Here is a 24,278-nt window from a genome sequence, read left to right as displayed (position 1 = left end):
CAAATAGTGAGAGTTTTACTTCTTCTTTTCCAATTTGGATTCCTTTTATTTCTTTTTCTGCTCTGATTGCTGTGGCCAAAACTTCCAAAACTATGTTGAATAGTAATGGTGAAAGTGGGCACCCTTGTCTTGTTCCTGACTTTAGAGGAAATGCTTTCAATTTTTCACCATTGAGGATAATGTTTGCTGTGGGTTTGTCATATATAGCTTTTATTATGTTGAGGTATGTTCCTTCTATTCCTGCTTTCTGGAGAGTTTTTATCATAAATGGGTGTTAAATTTTGTCAAAGGCTTTCTCTGCATCTATTGAGATAATCATATGGTTTTTGTTTTGCAATTTGTTAATGTGGTGTATTACATTGATTGATTTGCGGATATTGAAGAATCCTTGCATCCCTGGGATAAAGCCCACTTGGTCATGGTGTATGATCTTTTTAATATGTTGTTGGATTCTGATTGCTAGAATTTTGTTAAGGATTTTTGCATCTATGTTCATCAGTGATATTGGCCTGTAGTTTTCTTTTTTTGTGGGATCTTTGTCAGGTTTTGGTATTAGGGTGATGGTGGCCTCATCACACACACCCTGTTGTGTGAAAACACAACAACCCAAAACCTGTGGGACACAGTAAAAGCAGTCCTAAGGGGAAAGTTCATAGCAATACAGGCACACCTCAAGAAACAAGAAAAAAGTCAAATAAATAACCTAACTCTACACCTAAAGCAACTAGAAAAGGAAGAAATGAAGAACCCCAGGGTTAGTAGAAGGAAAGAAATCTTAAAAATTAGAGCAGAAATAAATGCAAAAGAAACAAAAGAGACCATAGCAAAAATCAACAAAGCCAAAAGCTGGTTCTTTGAAAGGATAAATAAAATTGATAAACCATTAGCCAGACTCATCAAGAAACAAAGGGAGAAAAATCAAATCAATAAAATTAGAAACGAAAATGGAGAGATCACAACAGACAACACAGAAATACAAAGGATCATAAGAGACTATTATCAACAATTATATACCAATAAAATGGACAACGAGGAAGAAATGGACAAATTCTTAGAAAAGTACAACTTTCCAAAACTGGACCAGGAAGAAATAGAAAACCTTAACAGACCCATCACAAGCACGGAAATTGAAACTGTAATCAAAAATCTTCCAGCAAACAAAAGCCCAGGTCCAGACGGCTTCACAGCTGAATTCTACCAAAAATTTAGAGAAGAGCTAACACCTATCCTGCTCAAACTCTTCCAGAAAATTGCAGAGGAAGGTAAACTTCCAAACTCATTCTATGAGGCCACCATTTCATTATTAATATATCATCTGCACAGTGTTTATTTTATCTTCAGTCTTATCCATAAAGGCATTTTCTGAGGAGATCTTGACCACGTGAGATTAAGAATCTTCCTGGTCAAGAGTAACCTAGTATTTTAACTACCAGACCAAATTCCTATGAATGGCAATTAAAATGTGCTTACTGCTTGTCAAAAAATTTAGGAAGCTCAATACCTCACATGAATGCTAGTATCTGGAGAGTAAATCTGTGTTTGCTCCAATTTAGCTTCCACTCCTTTCTCCTTCCCCCACAAGAATAAGAATTGAGCAATGAACACAAATGTATGAAATGAATTTTTGGTTACCAAAGTGGAAAGGAGGGGAGGGATAAATTAAGAGTTAGTAGCATATACACACTCACGTCAGTTCAGTTCAGTCACTCAGTCGTGTCTGACTCTTTGCAACCCCATGAATCGCAGCACGCCAGGCCTCTCTGTCCATCACCAACTCCTGGAGTTCACTGAGACTCATGTCCATTGAGTCAGTGATGCCATCCAGTCATCTCATCCTCTATTGTCCCCTTCTCCTCCTGCCCCCAGTCCCTCCCAGCATCAGAGTCTTTTCCAATGAGTCAACTCTTCACATGAGGTAGCCAAAGTATTGGAGCTTCAGCTTCAGCATCATTCCCTCCAAAGAAATCCCAGGGCTGATCTCCTTCAGAATGGACTGGTTGGATTTCCTTGCAGTCCAAGGGACTCTCAAGACTCTTCTCCAACACCACAGTTCAAAAGCATCAATTCTTCGGTGCTCAGCCGTCTTCACAGGCCAACTCTCACATCCATACATGACCACAGGGAAAACCATAGCCTTGACTAGACGGACCTTTGTTGGCAAAATGATGTCTCTACTTTTGAATATGCTATCTAGGTTGGACATAACTTTCCTTCCAAGGAATAAGTGTCTTTTAATTTCATGGCTGCAGTCACCATCTGTAGTGATTTTGGAGCCCCAAAAAATAAAGTCTGACACTGTTTCCACTGTTTCCCCATCTATTTCCCATGAAGTGACGGGACCGGATGCCATGATCTTCGTTTTCTGAATGTTGAGCTTTAAGCCAACTTTTTCACTCTCCACTCTCACTTTCATCAAGAGGCTTTTTAGTTCCTCTTCACTTTCTGCCATAAGCGTGGTGTCATCTGCATATCTGAGGTTACTGATATTTCTCCCAGCAATCTTGATTACACCTTGAGCTTCATACAGCCTAGCATTTTGCATGATGTACTCTGCATAAAAGTTAAATAAGCAGGATGATAATATACAGCCTTGACGTACTCCTTTTCCTATTTGGAACCAGTCTGTTGTTCCATGTCCAGTTCTAACTGTTGCTTCCTGATCTGCATACAGATTTCTCAAGAGGCAGGTCAGGTGGTCTGGTATTCCCATCTCTTTCAGAATTTTCCACAGTTTATTGTGATCCATACAGTCAAAGGCTTTGGCATAATCATACATATATGTGTGTATATATATACACACATACATACAAACATACACACACACACACACACACACACACACATATATATAACTGAATCACTTTGTGGTACACCTGAAACTTAACACAAGGATTATAAATCTACTATACTTCACTTAAAAAAATATAAAGAATTGAGTCATGAATATAGTTTTCTCACATCTATTCCATGAGCTTATTTATTCAAATCCAAATAAGCCTAGATAAAAACCCAGCAGTAGGAAACCAATTTTGTACCTAAAAATTAACTAAGGTAATCAATGCTTTTGCAAAACCATTCATGTTATTATTAATTGGATTTCATACGTCCACCTGTAGCCTCTTCCATAGATCGCATCACAGTTCTGTGATCTTTTAAGTGTCTTTCATTGACCCATACAAGGGATTTCCAGATGTATGGCAAAACCAATACAATATTGTAAAGTAAAATAATAATAATAATAATAATGATAATAAATTAAAAAATAAAATTAAAAAAAAGTTTATACTCTACAAAATTTCATTCCTTCCCCTCTTCTTTTTTGTAATTGAGTGACTTCTCATAGGAAATCACAGGGACTATTATCCAGCTACCTTCTTGCTCTTCTGCATTTTTTAGTTTCTGGTGATTGAGTCATCCATGTATTGAGTGTTGTGCAAAACCTTTTATTTAACCCTTACAGTTTATCCCTAAAAGTGAGGTAGTGCACATTTGCATCATATATTTTTCCAGTTGAGGCTACTCAGGCCCAGAAAATATAGTATTCAGGCACGTGCAGTGAGTGACATGGTGGCCTGATTCAAAGCCCGTTATTTAACCACTTTTATTTACTTAATTTTGTTAAACCATTATTTAACACAGTATTTCCTTGCCAGCTTATTCTCTTTCTTTGTCTTTGCACTTCCCAGTTTCTTAGCTAGCTCTCTCTATTCAATCCATTTGTGTTGTGTTTTCTAGCATCATTGAAGGTTGGAAAGAAGCATGCTTAAACCTGGAGTGTAGAGGACCAAGAAACAGGTGATCAGGTTAAGAAAGTAGGCTTTATGCAAAAATTCAAAAACCTAAAGGCCTAGAATCAAAATAGATAATACTGCCAAGAAAAGCAGACAAAGAATGAAAGCAATGGGAAATAGTATGAACAAGGGCAACTGGAGGGTCCACATCCTTGTTAGAAATGAAACTCCTGTTCACCCTTGGACAAAGGGACCCATTGGCTAAGTCCTCTCATTCTCGAGGAAGAACCGTAAATCCAGATTTTTCCAAGAACATTCCAGTTTTTGACTTTGTGACCACTAATTTGAATCTGTGAAGACAAAGTATAAACAAAAAACTCATGCAGCCTAAGCTTAGGCTGTGAATTCCTAGTTTACCCCTTTATATACTCTAAGACTAGGGATGTTTGCCATCATTCCTTGTATCCTCCTATTTTATTCAAGGAAATCTGTGTTGTACATTGAGTGTTTTGTTGCTACTCTAAGAGCTTAGAAAGAATCAGAAGGAAAGGAATATGACAAAAGGGTCATTGAGGGGTAAGGAGAGTCTGGATCATGGACACAGGTGCTGAGAGAGCAGAAAATAAAGATATGGAAATATGGTAATCCAAGGTGAAGACTGAAATCCCCAAGGGTTTTGTAAAAGTACTTTACCAGACTCACTTAGGGTATGTGTGGAAATGAATGAGTGTGTCCTGCAGCAGGTTCCAGATAAATAGTATTGGCACTGGTCTTTGCTAGGCTGGAGCCAGATAGAGCAGACAAAGCTGACAGTGTAAATGATCCATTTGTGGTCACAGCTCTTCATCCACTCATTTGGAGTCTCTTTTTTTACCTCTTTTCTGCTAGAGCATTTGGATAGCAGCAGGCACTGCTTAATTGGAATTCTAAAGCCCACCTTGCTTGCTTGATACATTTTGCACTTTTTAAAGAATGTTACTTTATTTGTGAAACAGAGGTCTTGGAAACACCCAAGCCACATGGAGGAGCCTTATGCTTCATAGGATGTTAGAAATGAAGGGGGAAAAAAAAAAAAAGAAATGAAGGGGGAATCCTGGAGAAAGGTTGTGACTGGAAATCTACAGGGAAGTGGTCATTGGAGGTAGTCAACAGCACTGATCCTTCACTGTTTTTTGTGCGGAGGGCTCTGGTCAGCAGTTCTGATTTTCAGCAGTCACAGAACGTTAACCGCACAAAAGCCCCTTGAGATGCTCCACCATGCTCCTCTCATTTTGCCGATGGAGAGGTGAGACTTGGAGATGAACTGAGTCTCCATGAAGAGAGGCTGCATCTTGTTCTCTGCATCCCAAAGGCTGGGGCTAAGGGTCTACTCTGATTATGGGTACCATAAGCAGTGGAGTCTCTGAGACTAAAATCCAGACTCTGCTAGCTTCTAGCTCAGTGACTTCTTGGAGTTGGGTGCACAGCTCTATAAACTGAGGATTACGAAGTGTGTGAATAAATGAAAAGCTCTTGGCACTAGATGTGTCAAAACATATTAGAGTCACTCTCTGGGGCTCAGTTCCCTGACTGTCAAGTAAAGGTAGCCCAAAGTGGTGAATGTATTTAAGGCAGCTTGCATTAAACCTGCCAGTGAATTAAGAGTCACTAAATGTTTACTTGATTATTAGTGAAGAGTTAATTTTTTTTTTTTTTGCTTTTTGTTGGATCTGTATGTATTTTTCCCAGTATGTATTGAGAATATTCATGTAGTGACTGGTGAAGAGACAGTTGTTCAAATTTAATTTTCAAATCACTGGTATGCGTCTCAGCAGGCACCTTTTCTTTTCCAGGTGAATGGGCAGTTGGGTATTTGTGAATTCTTTCCCAAGAACTCAGGCCACATTCACATAAATCCTATGCTAGATAGGGGGTCAGAAATGATACAGCCCAGCTGCCTTTGTACTAGGATATAACACCCTAGCTATTTCTGTTTGGAATGGAAACCATTTTAGTCTGAATTTTTCAATTGACTTCAGGTTAAATTAAGGGCAGACCTTTAAAGGAAGTACCTATATGATTCTGGAGAAAGAAACGGTAACCCACTCCAGTATTCTTGCCTGGGAAAACCCATGGACAGAGCAGCCTGGCGGGCTACATTCCAGATGGGGTCATAAGAGTCAGACATAACTTAGTGACTAAACAACAACAGTCTATTTGTGATTTACTTATTAAAAAATAGAAACAATGTTTATAATCTGCCAGACTCTTCTACAATCATAACTCATAATAATTCTGTTCAGTTCAGTCACTCAGTCATGTCCAACTCTTTGTGACCCCATGGACTGCAGCACGCCAGGCCTCCCTGTCCATCACCAACTCCCGGCGTTTACTCAAACTCATGTCCATTGTGTTGGTGATGCCATCCAACCATCCCATCCTCTGTCATCCCCTTCTCCTCCCGCCTTCAATTTTTCCCAGCATCAAGGTCTTTTCAAATGAGTCAGTTCTTCACATCAGGTGGCCAAAGTATTGGAGTTTCAGCTTCAACATCAGTCCTTCCATTGAATATTCAGGACTGATTTCCTTTAGGATTGACTGGTTTGATCTCCTTGCAGTCCAAAGGACTCTCAAGAGTCTTCTCCAATACCACAGTTCAAAAGCATCAATTCTTCGGTGCTCAGCTTTCTTTACAGTTCAACTCTCACGTCCATACATGACCACTGGAAAAACCACAGCTTTGACTAGACAGACCTTTGTTGGCAAAGTAATGTCTCTGCTTTTTAATATGCTTTCTAGGTTGCTCATGACTTTTCTTCCAAGGAGTAAACTTCTTTTAATTTCATAGCTGCAGTCATCATCTGCAGTGATTTTGGAGCCCAAAAAATAAAGTCTGCCAGTTTCCACTGTTGCCCCCGTCTATTTGCCATGATCTTAGTGTTCTGAATGTTGAGCTTTAAGCCAGCTTTTTCACTCTCCTCTTTTACTTTCATCAAGAGTCTTTTTAGTTTTTCTTCACTTTCTGCCGTAAGTGTGGTGTCATTTGCATATCTGAGGTTATTGATATTTCTCCCAGCAATCTTGATTCCAGCTTGTGCTTCATCTAGCCCAGCATTTCTCATGATGTATTCTGCATATAAGTTAAATAAGTAGGGTGACAATATACAGCCTTGACATACTCCTGTTAGATGATAATCCTGTTAGATGGATATTATTATTATTATTCACATGTTATCCATCTTTTAATTTCATGTCTACAGTCACTGTCCACAGTGATTTTGGAGCCTAAGAAATGCTCTGGGAGGCCAGGTGAGGTTACAGGTAAGGGTATTTGGCCATCTGATGTTGCTTTAGGACCCCCTGAGCTAGACAGTGGTGAGTGCCATGTATGGGGCATTGTTTCCATCCTGACTCCAGGGCCACTGGGTAACCCTCTGAGCCCTTTGTCTCCACAACAATGAAGTGAAAAGTTAAAAATGGTTCTAAAAAATAGAAAAGAAAAAGAGACGGGAGTGGGGAGAGAAGGAAGCTCTGATATATCTCACCATGATGAAATGACCAAAGGAAGGTGTGATTGGTATAATAATACACTAGAAGAATGAAAAATACTAGTCTGTTGTTCAAGAGGAAAAACCAAATCTAAAATACAAGTTAAAGGCAGTGCTATTAAAACTCACTTTTTTCTGGCTAAAAATTGAAAAATTCAGTACAGCAAAGTGTTACTTTTCAAAAGAAAGCATTTAGTTTGAATACACCATGCTTGACAATCACCTAAATTACTGCATGAAATTACAAGAACTGGTCTTGAACAATAAAACCATGTCATGGAACATGGAGTTTCTCATTGGGGACAGAGGCTGCTGGAAATTGCTTTTTGCAAGGAAGCCCAAGTGACATCAGAAAGGATTGTTTGTGTGTGACCAGAGTTGCACCCAGAAATTACATGCAACAAACAAATCTCTGTGAATTAGAAATGCTTGAACATTGTTATTACTCACCCTTGAAAACCTTATGTAAGGAAAACAATGTGCCTACTTACTTATTTTTTTTTTACCAAACAAAATGATTTCTATTTTATTCTATTTTTTCAATCCAGCAGAAAATATTCAGCTCAGGATTTTTGGCATGAACTCTGAAACCCAGAAAAATGTATCTATTTTATGACAGTCTAAACAGAAACCATGCATTGTATCACTTTCAAGTTGCTGAATGTACTTGAACCTCCAATCATAAAACCACATTCGCTTTTTAAACTTGAATAATTCACTTTTTCTTCAACAGAGGTAACTAACTCTTCTGAAAATAAGCTTTATTCAATATCCATATGTAACTTGAGCTTATTTTACATCCCCTGAACTGATCCTTTGACTTTGGAATTGTATGAGGCCCGTTTAGTGTCTTAACTGGCCATTTAATTAGTTTTGTAATAGCAGTTGGTAGTTTTCCAAACAGAGGGGAGATATTTGCTGAAATTGGGTATTGTTCTCTGGTGCTTTTGTCTGTTGTTTCAGGGAAACTCATAACACTTATTGTGCTCTGAAATTTGTTAATTGTATTTTTTCCTTTTTTTGAGGGAAAAAAAAAGAATAATGTTGGAAATTGCTTCTTTGTGGAAAACTGAAATGCACTGATTTATACTGGTTATAGGAACTTAAAAGGCCCACATTGATTTTGGCAACTATTGATTAGGCCCACCTCACTACCTTTGGTTAGCAAGGAGACAAGAAAACTGAAGTTTTCCTTGTTGTTTTTCTTTCTCTATTAGCAAAAAAATTCAGAAAGAATATTCTGTCTCCCATAATGAAATCATGCTGTTACCACAACGCCTTGAAATGTTAAAAGTGTAGAATGGGTTAATGAGAAAATTGTATCAGTTGATATTCTAATGAGAAATCCAGAGGCAAGGGGTTAAAATTGTATTGTTATGAGAGCTTAGTTTTGCAGAGTCTGGGAAAGAAAGGAATAGACACTGGCCCGTTGGTTATAAATACCCCTTGAGGCTTTCCATTGGACCCCATAGAGACTCCTCATGATCCCATGTCTCTCAAATGTTTTCACCCCTAATTTAGAGTCAGTCGTGTTTAAATATAATCCTGCAATAATGGTGAAATCATGAGTCTCATACAGATTTAAAATGAGCCCATTGAAGTTTTTATTTAAGTATTAACAGAGGACCCTGGGTGATGTTACAGCCAGTTCAGAAGAGAACCAAAGAACAGACACATTTAGAGATTAGGAATACTGAAACACACTTGCACATGGATTCAAAATTGACTAGGGGGAGGGGTAGTCAATAAAACTTCCAGCAGGTAAAGCTTCCATATATTCGCATGTCTTTGGACTAGATTATTATTTCCTATTGCCATCAGTTATCTACAGTTTGAGATTGTGACCTATCTCAAAAGAAATGAAAGCACAAAACCCCTGTATAATCAGAAGCAGATGACCTAGAAGGAAGGATGTTCTCTGAACTAGGCTGTCTTCCATGGAAGCATATGGTTTATACTACAGTTGTATGGTGGGATCCATGATTCATTTTGCTCATGAAGATACACCTACAGTTTAACAGAAAACTTTTCCCAGTGTGAAAAGATAGGACCTGAACAAGAAAGCCGAAATGGGCACTCCTGTATTCTTTTTTGCCTTTTTGTTGTTATTCAGTTGCTCAGTCTTGTCCTACTCTTCGCGACCCCATGGACTGCAAGCCTGCCAGGCTCCTCTGTCCTTCACTATCTCCTAGAGTTTGGTCAAATTCATGTCAATTGAGTCAGTGAAGCTATCTAGCTATCTCATTGTCAGCCACCCTCTTCTTTTGTTTCTTGCCTTAAGCAACAGCAAAGATATTCTACCAGAAGCATAACTTTGCTGACTCATTCTTTCAAACTAAATGGTGCATCAGTCAACCCTTGCTGCTCATTAGAACCATCTGAGGAGCTTTAGAAAAACCTGATGCCTGGACCCAGCCCCACATATCGAGTTTAATTGTTCTCTGTTCACCTCCTGCATCTGTTTAGAGCTCCTAGGGTACTTGTAATATGTGAGCAGGCTGAGAACTACTTCCCTAAAGAGTTGAGTACCATTTCTCAACTGTTTCTCCTGTGATGAGTTAGCCAAAGTTGCAAAACCAAAGGCATTTAGGGACCAGGCTGATGATGAAAACGCATGAAGAAGACCTGCTTCTCCTTCTCAAAATAAAGTTGAGTTTGCTGCTGCCTAAAGGGATAAGAGCAAAATCAGCCTTTGGGCTGCTCTTTCCTGATCCAAGTCCTATTGCTGTGAAACATCTCCCCTCTTTCTTTCGAACCTTCCCTCCCCTCCACTTGGTCTTTTGCAGATTAACTCCTACCCTTCCTTTAGGCTAATATTTCACAAACTTTAGCATGCCTAGGAATCACCTGAAAGGCTTTTAATGTGCATACCCCTGGGTCCCACCCCAAGATTTTCAGATCCAGTAGATGTGGGATAAAGCCAGAAAAAGTTGCATCACTGACAAATTCCTGTGTGATGCTGATGTTGCTTATATGGGACCATAAGCTCAGAACCGCTGCGTTAAATCTTAACTTGTTGTGATTTCTTCGTTGAAGGTTTGAAAACTGAATTAGCTCTCCACTGGCATTTAGCTAGACTGTGCCTCTTGTGATCAAAGATGGTCTTTTGGGGACCATAGTATCTTTAGTGTGTGTACTGAAGTATGGACAAAAAAGACATTGGTGGATAAACATGAATGCTTAAGAAGCAGTCATCTTAAGACATCAGTTTTTCTCAGCACGTCCTCATTTTCTTTGAGTTACTTTTTTCCAATTCTCAGTTTATTACATGGCTTCTTATCTATTCAGAGATAAGCTGTGACACCTCAGCTTGGTTTAAAAATGGTTCCCTCTCCAAGTTGCATGTTCTTTATCCTTGGAGCTTCACAGCTTCCTCATCACCTGGTATTTGTTAGAAATTCAGAATCTCAGACCTTACCCTGGGCTCCCCGAATCGGAATCACACTATATTAAAATCCCCAGCTGAGCAGTACAGAGGACCACACTTCCAAATTCAAGAAACACTCTTATCAGCCTAAATGCATCCTCAGTCTACCCTGTATTAGTATTAAAACAAAACAAAACAAAAATACAAAGCCTCTTGAGCTAGTTGCTGCCTTTGTTTTCAGGGCCGTCTTGGCTGAGTGCCTTTCGAATCTTACCACATTTGTGCTGCACTCTTGGCAGCTGATAACTGCTTCATGTATCCTTCCTGAGAGATCTGTGTTCCTGTTTTAACAGGGTCTTTCTCAGCCCCATCTAAAAGAATTAAGGAAGCAGAACTCTTAAATATTGTGACAGATTCATGGAGAAGACAGACATAGAGAGCTTTAAATCATATACACATTTTATGGAAGAAAGCCATCTCTGCCTGGTTATGATACAATCATTATTCTTACACCCCAGCTTCATCTTATTTCCCCACTGTCATCTTTTTGATCCTTCTCCCCCACCTCTTTCCTCTCTCCCCTCCATGACCTTTTCTCTTCTTCCTCTCATATTCTCAGACATTTTTACATTATTTTATAATGTAAAGCAACTCATTTGGAGTCTCAACTTCCAAATGACATAGGCCAGAGAACACACATAATCAATTTCCACTTGAGTAACTACGGCTAGAATGATGCAACCTTCTGATACACTAACTGGAGATCATGAGTTTGACCTAGTCCTTTCAAGCTCCGGCCCCGGACACAGCAGTCATCACAATGTTGGTGCCCAAGAAGAACCAGATTGCCATTTATGAACTTCTTTTTAAGGAGAGGGTAATGGTGACCAAGACGGATATCCACATGCCTAAGCACCCCGAACTGGCAGACAAGAACATGCCCAGTCTTCATGTCATGAAAGCCATGTAGTCTTTTAAATCACAAGGCCATGTGAAGGAACAGTTTGCCTGGAGACACTTCTACTGGTAGCTCACCGAGGGCATCCAGTATCTCCGCAATTACCTCCACCTGCCCCCCTGAGGTTGTGCCTGCCACCCTGCACCACAGCGGTCCTGAGACTGGCTGGCCATGGCCCAAAGGTCTGGAGGGAGAACATCCTGCAAGACTCATACAAGGGGAAGTCAATAGAGACACCTGCAAAGCACCATGCCCCCTGATACCGACAAGAAACCCAAGACTGGGGTTGGGTCAGCAACTGAATTCCAGTTTAGAGGTGGATTTGGTTGAGGACGTGGTCAGCCACCTCAGTAAAGTTGAAAGGGATTGTTTTGTGTTGAATAAACCTGTAGCCAGGAAAAAAAAAAAAAAGAGTTTGATCTAAACTTCCCATGAGTTGCCACTGAGAATGTAACCTTATGTCGTAGGACTGTATTGGAGGGCATGTTTTAGGTGATTGCAGAAGATGATGCACTATTAAATTTCTCGTTTTAACCACTACCTCTTTAATGAAATACATGTATAAAAATGCTTCTCTTTATTGTAAACACATTGCCTTGATATAAGAGAAAATGAACAACCTCTAAATTTTAGTATCTCCCTTACAAAAGTGTGACTTCCATCCCAACACAGTTAATTACAAAAGGCTAATTTGTTTGTTTTTTCCCTTGATTCCCTGCCAAGATGCACTTCTAAAAGAATATCCTGTGTCAGGCTCCCCTAGGTGGGAGCCTCTTTGTATGCTAGACTTAGTCTTTAATGTACTCCGACTCCTGGTCTGACGAAGGACTTAGTGCATGCTTCATAACTATCTGAGATGAAAATTGCTGCTGGATCAATTGCTAAGATACAGGGCTAGAATATACCCTTAGAGTTCTAATTGTCAAGTTCTTTATGGGTTATATTTCATACTAGCTCAAACCAAAAATGAGGCCACATGATCAGTTACTCATCTTTTTGACCCACTGAAATCTAGCCCTAGCCCTTTTGATTTATAAATGCCTAAGTATTTTTGACTTTTTTTTTTTTGATTGTACAGCAAGAACCACATATACAGTATAAAGTATAGAAAAATACTTCGTTGGTATAGTAATGTGTCATATGTTATTATTGTTGTAATATTGTCGTTATGCTCAAGGATCATTGGTTTATTGTAAAAGTGTTGCCAAAAGGAGTGTGGGATTTGGCTGCTCTCTGCTCAAAAGCCAATAAACAGGCTAGGTTGATGGCAAGGAAAGTTTGCTTTATTTCAGATGCAGGCAACTAGGCGAGGAGGGGCAGACATTTGTCCAAAAACCAACACTCAAGCCCCTGCACTGGCAACCAGTGGGCAAGAGCTTTTATAGAGCGGGGGAGGGGGGAAGGGGGGGAGCGCATGTTACAAGCAGAGGCCTCACAGTCAGCATTTGTCTGAGGACGAATCTCAGAATTGTGGCAGCTCATGTCCTGGGTGCACTCTGGTCATCATGTAGTTAAGTTCTCCCCCTGGTGTTTTAGTATCTGTAAGATAGCTCAAAGGATGTGCCTCAGAATATTATCTGTAACCCTGAGAAAGAATTAAAGGTCCTTGACCAGGCTTAATGACTACATTATTATTGAGTCTCCTTTCACTGTTTTCCTTTTTTCCTGCATTTCTCTCTTCTCTGATTAAACTTATTCTTCCACTAAAGTTTTCCACAGACAAAAGGCAGGCAGAGGACATGATGAGGGGCAAGGGCCATAGGGTCCTGCTCCCTTAAAAAAATGCAGCGCCTTGCCAGCTTAGCTTACAGTTAGGTTTTGTTATGAGGGTTGTTTGGTTTGAACTTGAACCAATGAAAAACAATATTACAATTCGTCGTCAGTCCAGTCAAAGGAAGGATGCTTAATCTACCACGTGATCAAACTCTCATTGCTTGGGCTTCAGTGAATATATAGACACAAGCAGTGCACATGTGCACGTGTGTGTGTATTATAATATTTAATCTCGGCACCCCAGGGCCCAGTCAATTTGACACATAAAAGGAACCATTACAACCTAGAGTGCAATTTTGTCCTCATGTTTTCTCCCACATAAAGTCTTTGGCTTGCCACCCTATCTTCTGGAATGTTAGGTTTCATGAACCAGACAGTTTTCTAACAGAACAAAAGTGTGAGCTAGAAGGAGATTTCCAGTGCTTTATTTTGCCATGACCATTTAAAACAGAATCTATTTCTATTTACTATCCACATTATTTTGTAAAAGATGAGTATCTCTTATTGGCCACATTTGATCAGAATGGATATTCTGAAACAGTCAGTAGTGGCCTGGGGTAAATGTTAAAATGGTATGAATCTAGCTGTCTGGATCTATATCTATTCATTAAGAAGAAATAGTTGCTCCTATACATTTTAAATATTTTCATTGCATTGTCTATGTTATTATGGTTTTCCTTTAATAAGACGTTAAAAAGGAATAAGTTGAGAGAGAATAAGATGAAGAGGAAAGAAAATGGACAGGAAGATATTGGCATGTTTTGCATTTTTTATAGTTACTAGCTAAGAAAAATGATTGTGATACATATATGTTATATTTGAATCTCTTTTTTTCCCTAGGCTATTATAAGACAAAGTAGTAATTTATGATTTTTCAAGATATTAAGAAGTCTATGTAATATATTATTGTGAGGACACTTTTTTCTTTGATATCTTGTCTTTTTAATATTTGCATTTCAGTTGTTATTGAATAGCATTTTGATTTCTTTTTTTTTAAATTTTATTTTATTTTTAAACTTTACATAATTGTATTAGTTTTGCCAAATATCAAAATGAATCCGCCACAGGTACACATGTGTTCTCCATCCTGAACCCTCCTCCCTCCTCCCTCCCCATACCATCCCTCTGGGTCGTCCCAGTGCACCAGCCCCAAGCATCCAGTATCGTGCATCGAACCTGGACTGGCAACTCGTTTCTTACATGATATTTTACATGTTTCAATGTCATTCTCCCAAATCTTCCCACCCTCTCCCTCTCCCACAGAGTCCATAAGACTGTTCTATACATCAGTGTCTCTTTTGCTGTCTCGTACACCGGGTTATTGTTACCATCTTTCTAAATTCCATATATATGCATTAGTATACTGTATTTATGTTTTTCCTTCTGGCTTACTTCACTCTGCATAATAGGCTCCAGTTTCATCCACCTCATTAGAACTGATTCAAATGTATTCTTTTTAATGGCTGAGTAATACTCCATTGTGTATATGTACCACTGTTTTCTTATCCATTCATCTGCTGATGGACATCTAGGTTGCTTCCATGTCCTGGCTATTATAAACAGTGCTGCGATGAACATTGGGGTACACGTGTCTCTTTCCCTTCTGGTTTCTTCAGTGTATATGCCCAGCAGTGGGATTGCTGGATCATAAGGCAGTTCTATTTCCAGTTTTTTAAGGAATCTCCACACTGTTCTCCATAGTGGCTGTACTAGTTTGCATTCCCACCAACAGTGTAAGAGGGTTCCCTTTTCTCCACACCCTCTCCAGCATTTATTATTTGTAGACTTTTGGATCGCAGCCATTCTGACTGGTGTGAAATGGTACCTCATAGTGGTTTTGATTTGCATTTCTCTGATAATGAGTGATGTTGAGCATCTTTTCATGTGTTTGTTAGCCATCTGTATGTCTTCTTTGGAGAAATGTCTATTTAGTTCTTTGGCCCATTTTTTGATTGGGTCATTTATTTTTCTGGAGTTGAGCTGTAGGAGTTGCTTGTATATTTTTGAGATTAGTTGTTTGTCAGTTGCTTCATTTGCTATTATTTTCTCCCATTCTGAAGGCTGTCTTTTCACCTTGCTAATAGTTTCCTTTGATGTGCAGAAGGTTTTAAGGTTAATTAGGTCCCATTTATTTATTTTTGATTTTATTTCCAATATTCTGGGAGGTGGGTCATAGAGGATCCTGCTGTGATGTATGTCAGAGAGTGTTTTGCCTATGTTCTCCTCTAGGAGTTTTATAGTTTCTGGTCTTACATTTAGATCTTTAATCCATTTTGAGTTTATTTTTGTGTATGGTGTTAGAAAGTGGTCTAGTTTCATTCTTTTACAAGTGGTTGACCAGATTTCCCAGCACCACTTGTTAAAGAGATTGTCTTTAATCCATTGTATATTCTTGCCTCCTTTGTCAAAGATAAGGTGTCCATATGTGCGTGGATTTATCTCTGGGCTTTCTATTTTGTTCCATTGATCTATATTTCTGTCTTTGTGCCAGTACCATACTGTCTTGATAACTGTGGCTTTGTAGTAGAGCCTGAAGTCAGGCAGGTTGCTTCCTCCAGTTCCATTCTTCTTTCTCAAGATAGCTTTGGCTATTCGAGGTTTTTTGTATTTCCATACAAATTGTGAAATTATTTGTTCTAGCTCTGTGAAGAATATTGTTGGTAGCTTGATAGGGATTGCGTTGAATCTATAAATTGCTTTGGGTAGTATACTCATTTTCACTATACTGATTCTTCCAATCCATGAACATGGTATATTTCTCCATCTATTAGTGTCCTCTTTGATTTCTTTCACCAGTGTTTTATAGTTTTCTATATATAGGTCTTTAGTTTCTTTAGGTAGATATATTCCTAAATATGGCTGAATGGATACAAAAACAAGACCCCTACATGTGTTGTCTACAAGAGACCCACCTCAAAACAGGGGACACATACAGACTGAAAGTGAAGGGCTGGAAAAAGATTTTCCATGCAAATAGGGACCAAAAGAAAGCAGGAGTAGCAACACTCATATCAGATGAAATAGACTTTAAAACAAAGGCTGTGAAAAGAGACAAAGAAGGTCACTACATAATGATCAAAGGATCAATCCTAGAAGAAGATATAACAATTATAAATATATATGCACCCAACACGGGAGCACCACAGTACATAATACAAATGCTAACAAGTATGAAAGGAGAAATTAACAATAACACAATAATAGTGGGAGACTTTAATACCCCACTTAAACCTATGGATAGATCAACTAAACAGAAAATTAACAAGGAAACACAAACTTTAAATGATACAATAGACCAGTTAGACCTAATTGATATCTATAGGACATTTCATCCCAAAACAATGAATTTCACCTTTTTCTCAAGCGCACATGGAACCTTCTCCAGGATAGATCACATCCTGGGCCATAAAGCTAGCCTTGGTAAATTCAAAAAAATAGAAATCATTCCAGGCATTTTTTCTGACCACAATGCAGTGTGATTAGATCTCAATTACAGGAGAAAAACTATTAAAAATTCCAACATATGGAGGCTGAACAACACGCTGCTGAATAACCAACAAATCACAGAAGAAATCAAAAAAGAAATCAAAATTTGCATAGAAACGAATTAAAATGAAAATACAACAACCCAAAACCTGTGGGACACAGTAAAAGCAGTCCTAAGGGGAAAGTTCATAGCAATACAGGCACACCTCAAGAAACAAGAAAAAAGTCAAATAAATAACCTAACTCTACACCTAAAGCAACTAGAAAAGGAAGAAATGAAGAACCCCAGGATTAGTAGAAGGAAAGAAATCTTAAAAATTAGAGCAGAAATAAATGCAAAAGAGACAAAAGAGATCATAGCAAAAATCAACACAACCAAAAGCTGGTTCTTTGAAAGGATAAATAAAATTGACAAACCATTAGCCAGACTCATCAAGAAACAAAGGGAGAAAAATCAAATCAATAAAATTAGAAACAAAAATGGAGAGATCACAACAGACAACACAGAAATACAAAGGATCATAAGAGACTACTATCAACAATTATATGCCAGTAAAATGGACAACGTGGAAAAAATGGACAAATTCTTAGAAAAGTACAACTTACCAAAACTCGACCAGGAAGAAATAGAAAATCTTAACAGACCCATCACAAGCACGGAAATTGAAACTGTAATCAAAAATCTTCCAGCAAACAAAAGCCCCGGTCCAGATGGCTTCACAGCTGAATTCTACCAAAAATTTAGAGAAGAGCTAACACCTATCCTGCTCAAACTCTTCCAGAAAATTGCAGAGGAAGGTGAACTTCCAAACTCATTCTATGAGGCCACCATCACCCTAATACCAAAACCTGACAAATCCCACAAAAAAAGAAAACTACAGGCCAATATCACTGATGAACATAGATGCAAAAATCCTTAACAAAATTCTAGCAATCAGAATCCAACAACACATTAAAAAGATCATACACCATGATCAAGTGGGCTTTATCCCAGGGATGCAAGGATTCTTCAATATCCGCAAATCAATCAATGTAATACACCACATTAACAAATTGAAAAATAAAAACCATATGATTATCTCAATAGATGCAGAGAAAGCCTTTGACAAAATTCAACATCCATTTATGATAAAAACTCTCCAGAAAGCAGGAATAGAAGGAACATACCTCAACATAATAAAAGCTATATATGACAAACCCACAGCAAACATTATCCTCAATGGTGAAAAATTGAAAGCATTTCCTCTAAAGTCAGGAACAAGACAAGGGTGCCCACTTTCACCATTACTATTCAACATAGTTTTGGAAGTTTTGGCCACAGCAATCAGAGCAGAAAAAGAAATAAAAGGAATCCAAATTGGAAAAGAAGAAGTAAAACTCTCACTATTTGCAGATGACATGATCCTCTACATAGAAAACCCTAAAGATTCCACCAGAAAATTACTAGAAATAATCAATGACTATAGTAAAGTTGCAGGATACAAAATCAACACACAGAAATCCCTTGCATTCCTATACACTAATAATGAAAATACAGAAAGAGAAATTAAGGAAAAAATTCCATTCACCATTGCAACGGAAAGAATAAAATACTTAGGAATATATCTACCTAAAGAAACTAAAGACCTATATATTGATTTCTAAATTAAGTTTACAATAGCATTTAAATATTATGGGGAATTTGATTTACTTAGCAAAAATATTGTTAGCAGTGAAAAGATGCATAAATGCTATATTTAAGATATACTCAAAGTGATAAGGTCATGTTTAATAGAAGATGCCCTAAAGCAATTTCCAAATAAAAATTGTTAATTAAGCAGTATTAGGCTCTTGGTTTGATTTTGTTTTTGTCTTTAATTTTATCATGGTTAAACTAAATATAAGATATAAATGAAAATTTGATAAACCCCAAACTACAATTTGTCTTACTTGAGCAAACCAGTATTCAGATAAATTTAAAAATATATATATAATTATTAACTGCATAGTATTTTATGTTTAAAAAGTGAGTGACATCATTGCTTTAATTCATCTTGTTAAGCTTCTTAAAGGACCATCTCATTTCCTTTTTTCTATTCTTCTTTCTAACTTACTTATTGATTATTTAATATATAGACTTTTGGATTCATTTACTATTGATCTGACAAGCATCTATTGAACACCAATTTACATAGGCATTTACTTGGTGTTAAGGACATATGATGAGTCAGTTGTGACTGCTGGTATAATATGGTAACTATCCAGTTGGTAAGAAAAGTACATGATCAAGCTCAGAGCGTGTATGGCATGTGCCATGATGAAGTATAAGGTTGAATTGAAAAGAATGTTAGGAGAAAAGATATAGTTAGAAAACAGGGAATTCTCAGGTCTTTGCTGAATGAATTGAATATAAACTGAGTCATTTCAAAATAAATAAGACGTATCAAACAGAGTTGTCATTTCGTTTTTTGGGAAGGCTAAGATGTAGTCAAATCTCTATGACTATATATAGAGAGTAGGACCCTAAATAAAGCTGAGTGCCTTCTGTGGATGAGTGAAAGCTCATGTTATGAGGGACCAGAAACCACGAGGAAGCAGAGAAAATTCTCTGTGAAGGTAGGAGTATAAAGTTGAAAGAAGGTAGCAAGGTAAGGCATCAAACAGCTGTAAGGTGTGCCCCAAAGAGAAAGTGGGGAGTGGCCACCCTTTGACTTCGGGCCTTTTTAGCTGCACTCCTGTAAAACTCAGCTAAACACCATTTCCACAGTGTGAATGCTTCTTCAGGACTTCATACTTCCTGATGTGTGTGTCTGTGCCGGTGTGTGTAAGTGGAAAAGCAAGCTTTACTTGGTTTATATTCATTGAACCCGAAGAACTGCTTCTATGAAACGCCTATTGAATTTGGTTATGGTTTTTCCTGCTGGGAATCAGTTTTATGAAATAAATGGTCACATCTGGACTGTTTATCTTGGTCCTGAAAACCATGGCCCATGTTCTTCCCTATAAACTTCTCTCTTGGTTCAGTGCCAGGAAGGGGACCTCATGACCGCAAGGGAACTTCACCAGCCTCAGTTTCTTCCAAGGCATGGATGGTCCCACCAGAAATAGGTGTGTTTGCTCTGTTAAAATAAAACTTAATTTATTGTCTAATTGGAAAGTCAGAAACATTTAACACTTTGTATACTCATTAGTTCTAAAAAGGCTTGTTGATATTGTTGTTGTTCAGGTACTCAGTTGTGTCCAGCTCTTTGGACAGCAGCACACTAGGCTTCCCTGTCCATAGTCTCCCGGAGCTTGCTCAGACTCACATCCATTGAGTCGGTGATGCCATCCAACCATCTCATCCTCTGTCATCCCCTTCTCCTCCTGCCTTCAATCCTTGCCAGCATCAGGGTTTTTTTCCAGTGAGTCAGTTTTTCACATCAGGTGGCCAAAGTACTGGAACTTCAGCTTCATCATCAGTCCCTCCAATGAATCTTCAGAGTTGATTTCCTTTAGAATTAACTGGTTTGATCTCCTGGCTGTCCAGGGGACTCTCAAGAGTCTTCTACAGCACAGCACCACAGTTCGAAAGCATTGATTCTTTGGCGCTCAGCCATCTTTATGGTCCAACTCTTAACATCCATGCATGACTACTGGAAAAAATATAGCTTTGACTATATGGACCTTTGTTGGCAGAGGAATGTCTCTGCTTTTTAATACGCTATATAGGTTTGTCATAGCTTTTCTTATTCTTATGGGTAAAAGTTGAATCTATCTACACCTATCTATTGGCCCTTAAAACCACGACCCATGTTCTTCCCTATAAACTTCTCTCTTGGACCAACTTGGACTCTTGGACTTCTTGGACTCTTCTTCTCTCTTGGACTTCTCTCAGGCCAAACTATCTATTCATTGAGCAAAACTCAGTGAAAGGTAGCATGCTGACTCACTGTATCTGGAACAGTTGGAAAGTCCTTGGTCTCTGAAAGGCAGAATGCTGCCTTTAAATATGACTTCCTGTGTATGACACTTGGCATGCCACGCTCCCTGTGTATCAGTTTCATCATTTAGACAATTTTGTGTCTTTTTTAATTATGACAACAGTTATATAATTATGAAATGAGTTCTCTCTGGAACCGTATCCTGGATTAAAGTCCTGGCTCCTCTGCTGGTTAGCTGTGTGACCATAGGCAACATATGTGGTGATGGATGTGGTGATTCTGTGTTTTGGCTTGTGCATCTACAAAGTTAAAATTGTGGTGATACCTATTTATAGACTGTCATGAAATGTAAATATGATAAAACATGTAAAGCCCTGATACAAAGCCTCAGCACGCCTGGCACAGTAGCAAGAGCTCAGAAAATTGTTTCCAGTAAGTGTTGACTATTATAGAGCACTTTGTAAATTCTACAGCCCTGTACACATGTGGTAATGTTGAAACAAAGGTGTCTCGAGTCACGGAACAATGTATTTTGAGTTAATCTTTAAACTACCTACAATCGACAGCTTGCTAATGGTTGAGCTTGTAATTTCTATCTCCTTATATAAAGACCAGTTAAGTAGAAATGGTCCAGAAATGAGCTCTCCTGTGGGACTGAGCAGTTTTATGAAAAAGCTTTTATCACCATTGCCAGACTTGCAGGTAAGGAGAATGCATTCGTTTCTAGGGATTTTAACTTGGCACCTTTCACGGACACTAAATTTACTCTGAAAAGAAAAAAGAAAAAAAGCATCTGTTCTTTTTGTGCTGGCAAGGTAGCAGAGAATGGTTCTCTTTGGCATCCTCTTTATTACTTAAGCCCTTTTTCCTCCCCCAGGCAGGTAAGAGGTGAGATAATTGATGAGGCTTTCTGGTTCCATCCTCTTGGGTGTTTCTAAAGCAAGGATGAAACATCGGGAATAAAATTTGTTTTAAAGTACAGTTTTTAAGAGAATAAGGCATAAATTTCCAGAGTCTTATTTTATATTTTATTTTATTCTGTGTGACTCTAATTCTTTTTACAGTGCTAAACAATTATTTTAGGTGGCTTTGTGGTCAAATTGAAAATATTTCGTAAGACCTCCTCTTGTGCCTCATGCTTCTTCTGTCTTATTAGTGATGCAGATTATTTCTAAATTGTTAGAAATAGGAGACACCAGTGAATTGTGACATTTCCTTCTGCCCCCTTTGTGTAGAAATTTTTCTGTGTCATAAACATTGATGGATGAAGCAATACTTACAAATCTATTTCCTTGATTGTTTGTCTTCAGGTAGTCATTTTCTGTTTGAAACTTCATGGGATTCGTTTTACCAAAGTTTTCCTCAGAAGGCTAGAGTTGTTTTGGGTTTGTTTGTTTGTTTCTTTTTTGGGGGGTGGGGTGGGGTGTACACTTTTAACTTTGCTGCTCTAAATGTGAATGTCAACCAGCAGCATCAGCTCCAGTATCACCTGAGAGGTTTTCAGAAATGCAAAATTTTAGGTCCCACCCTAGACCTATAGAATCAGAATCTGTATTTTTAAAACACTCCCACACAATTCATGGTCACATTAACATTTTAGAGAAAGTATATTGAAATGTCAGATTTCCATTTTCCACAAGCTTTTAAGATGTGTCTCATCAAGCCAGGATAATGGACTAGGTCTGTATTTCCAAAATTAAGTTTGACATTGGGTGTTGCAAGGAGCATGGTGTATTCGTTTCCTGTGTACCACTGTAGCAAATTACCTTAACAGCAGTGGCTTAAAACAATATAAAACAAGATGGACTATCTTATCGTACTGAAGGTCCAAGGTCCAAAAGGTGTCTCAGGTGTCTAAAACCAAGGTGTCTGCAAGTTTGTCTTCCTTCTGAAATTTGAAGAAGAACTTGATTCCTTCTATTTTCTGGATTCTAGAGCTTGACGCCATTCCTTGGTTCGTGGTCCATCTTCAAAGCCAATAGTGTAGCATGTTTGAAATTCTCTCTGACTCTTCTTCTTTCTCTCATACAGTGACCCAGGATGAGCCCACTGGATAATCTCATCTCAAAGTCAGTTACCTAACAGTCGTAATTCCATCTACAGTCTTATACTTTCCTTTCCATAAAATCTAACCTAATCAGCATTTCTGAGATGTAAGCAGTGAACATCTTTGGGGCATCATTGTGCTGCCTATACACATAGGATCTGTGAACTAGTAAATCTGAGCAACATTGATTAAACAGAATTAAGAAGGTGTCTTTTATGCAGGACTTGTCAAAATCTTTGTAATATTAAAGTCACATTATGAAACACTGAGAGAGAAATATTGTGCAATAATCCCCAAATGTGTTTGCCAAATTACTCTTCTGTTCACATCTCCCAGAAGAGGGAGCTTCACTTGGGAAATCTGGACCAGAGGAATTTCCCTTCTTCCTTTCTATCCTGTCCAAGGATTAAGCAGCAGACAGAGGGCTTGGAGTTTTAGACTGTTTTCATCACTGGACCTGATCTCAAATTGTAGGCAAGTTAGCTTACTCTTCTGTTTCAGTTTTGATTGGTTTATTGGAAAACTTGTATTCACATCTTCAACCTACCATTTGCTTTTTGCGGCCTTGATTTTATTCTAATTCCAAGTTCTGAGCTGTGGGAAATGTCAAGAGCATGGGTCCTAGGGTCAGACAGCTGGGGTTAGATGTTAATACTATAGACTACAACACAGAAAAAGGGTCTTTTTCTTTAACTTCTTTGTGCTTCAGTTTTCACATCTGTTAAATGAAGGCAAGAGTGGTGTCAGCCTCATAAAAATGTGAATTTAAAGTAGGTAGTGCCCATGAAATGCTAGATGCAAAGCTTAGCACACACTAAGTTCTCAGTTCAAGTCTGGATGAGGATCTTATTTTTCAGTTATTATCATTAATATTAATAGGAGATAAAGACAAACACCAAAGTTGTATGCAAACTACAGTGTAAGAAGGACAAGCCCCATGTTTATGGGATCTTGATTTAATGGATATGAAAGAGCACTTTTGACTCTTTAAAATAAGAAAGAATTTGAAGTTAAGCTTTACTGTTAAATGCAAACCAACCAGGGAGAAGAGTTTGGAAAGGCATTTCATTGTATAAATAAGAATTGAGTTTAAAGGCTTTGGGGCATTAGTTGGCAGAAATACTTTTATCAAGAGTATCATTCCAGAGCAGTATCTACACAAATGTAACTTATTGGAGCCCAAATCACTGAAAGAATCTTCAAAATTGTACACATGGATTTTTCCTGGAAGTTAAAAATTTCAGAAAGAGAATTATTGACATACATAAACCACTTCAGCAGTTTTTCTAAAATAAATAAATAGGGTTCCTGACATGATATTTTATTTTAAAATTCTAATAAAACCAATTTTACATGAAAGCTTATTCCAGCAATATACAAATCAAACCAATTCAGAAGATTAGGTCTTGTAATTAAAAGTGCTGTATATACCTTTGTAAAGTGACAGTTTCAAATATAACTGGAACTAGGGTGTCAGTATCTTTCTG

At 38.1% G+C, this 24,278-nt stretch overlaps 1 protein-coding gene and 1 pseudogene across 3 annotated transcripts in view; both read left to right on the top strand.

Annotated features, from left to right (window-relative positions):
- Positions 1 to 24,278, top strand: part of GRM7 (glutamate metabotropic receptor 7) — a 935,064-nt gene that overhangs the window by 423,525 nt on the left and 487,261 nt on the right. The window lies entirely within an intron of this gene.
- LOC133234934 (small ribosomal subunit protein eS10-like) lies at positions 11,446 to 11,994 on the top strand (annotated as a pseudogene).

Source organism: Bos javanicus, chromosome 22 (genome assembly GCF_032452875.1).
Source record: "Bos javanicus breed banteng chromosome 22, ARS-OSU_banteng_1.0, whole genome shotgun sequence".
Lineage (NCBI taxonomy): Eukaryota > Metazoa > Chordata > Mammalia > Artiodactyla > Bovidae > Bos > Bos javanicus.
The sequence above is the reverse complement of the archived record's forward strand: the minus strand, read 5'-3'. Positions and strand labels throughout refer to the sequence as shown.